This window comes from Myotis lucifugus, unplaced genomic scaffold (assembly GCF_000147115.1).
Source record: "Myotis lucifugus unplaced genomic scaffold, Myoluc2.0 scaffold_4404, whole genome shotgun sequence".
Lineage (NCBI taxonomy): Eukaryota > Metazoa > Chordata > Mammalia > Chiroptera > Vespertilionidae > Myotis > Myotis lucifugus.
The window spans coordinates 7,150-8,575 of NW_005875452.1; the positions used below are offsets into that span (position 1 = coordinate 7,150).

The 1,426-nt window shown below is 30.2% G+C and overlaps 1 non-coding gene across 1 annotated transcript; it reads right to left on the reverse strand.

Annotated features, from left to right (window-relative positions):
• Nucleotides 1-476: 476 nt before the first annotated feature.
• On the reverse strand, nt 477-580 carry LOC111824706. Its single transcript, XR_002827791.1, has one exon. It is a non-coding gene; the product is annotated as a U6 spliceosomal RNA (small nuclear RNA).
• Nucleotides 581-1,426: the final 846 nt, after the last annotated feature.

Genomic DNA, 1,426 nt, shown 5'->3' on the forward strand with positions numbered 1-1,426 from the left:
TAAATAATTAAAAATAAATTGCCCGACATTTTCACCTTACCAAATGGTAACTGTTTAATGAATTATAAAAATTATGAATGAAACAATAATTGTTAGAGACATTGCAGCATTTTACTTGTGAGGTCCTCCTGCCTGTTTTTATTCAAAATGAAGTGGAATGCTTCAAAAATCAAACAGAAATGAAGCCATTTTGGATTTTGGATGAATATAAGCAAATAAAATCAATATAAGGTAACTAGATCAAAGACTGTATCTTAAAGCATGCAGCCCCCACTATATTTTCATTAGAAAATTAATATCAAAACGCTTTTGCAAAAACGTGTTTAAAATATGAAACTTTAAATCAAATAAACATTTAAAATGACTGAAAACACTTTTAATTTTATTACAGTGATTTGTCTCATATTGGTAAATCTATTTTCTATAACTCTAAAAGAAAAAAATATATACATATTTATTTTTACTTAAATTCTTTTAAAAATATGGAATGCTTCATGAATATGTGTGTCATCTTTGTTCAGAAGCAATGCTAATCTTCTGTGTATGGTTCCAATTTTAGTATGATATGGGCTGCTGCAGAGAACACTATATATATATATATATATATATATATATATATATATATATATATATGGTTCTTAATTGATTCGTCCAAGTGTAAATGCAAAAATTATTTTTTGAAATAATTCATGTGAAATATTATTGTGAAATATCACAAAAATATCATAATATTGTGAAATATTATGAAAATGAACATACCAACAGGTTAAGTCAGTACGTTATAGGATATGGGGTCTGACTTAACACACATACTTGTTTTAAAATATTAATGCTAGAAATTATCACTTCCAAGTGGAGAAATCTTATACATTTATTTACTCCTATTTCCCAGAGTAGTTTTCTGATATCAACTTGCTCTATAAGATTAGCACTAAAATTAAAACCAATTTGCAGCCCCTTAGTTACTTAGTAGTGGTAAAATTAGTGTCTGATGTCTGCCCTGCGTGTGGGCAGAGAGAGCAGTAGTAAGCTTTCTACAGATTTACTTTTGATATCTAAGCTCCAAGGTCCCAGCGATTGCTCCTCACCTAAATTGTATGGGAATGTTTCAGGACGACTAAAACATGGCAATTGTGCAAGTGACATCTCTACTCCTACTATCTTTCTTTGATTAGTGAAAGAAAAATATTCGTGGGTAATTTCCCAGGGAGTGGTACAGCTGCATGGACTTTTTGATACTACCACTGTGCAAAGCTTCATCAACTTTTAGGGAGAGGGGTATGCATCTTTGTTTTGTCCTGCTTCATGAAACTTTTAATATGGCATGATATCGCTGTACAAGGCAAGAAAATGTATAGGTCATTTTACTGTAGATGAATTCAGAAAGTAATGAGAATAATGATAATCATTGCCTCAAAACTGTTTA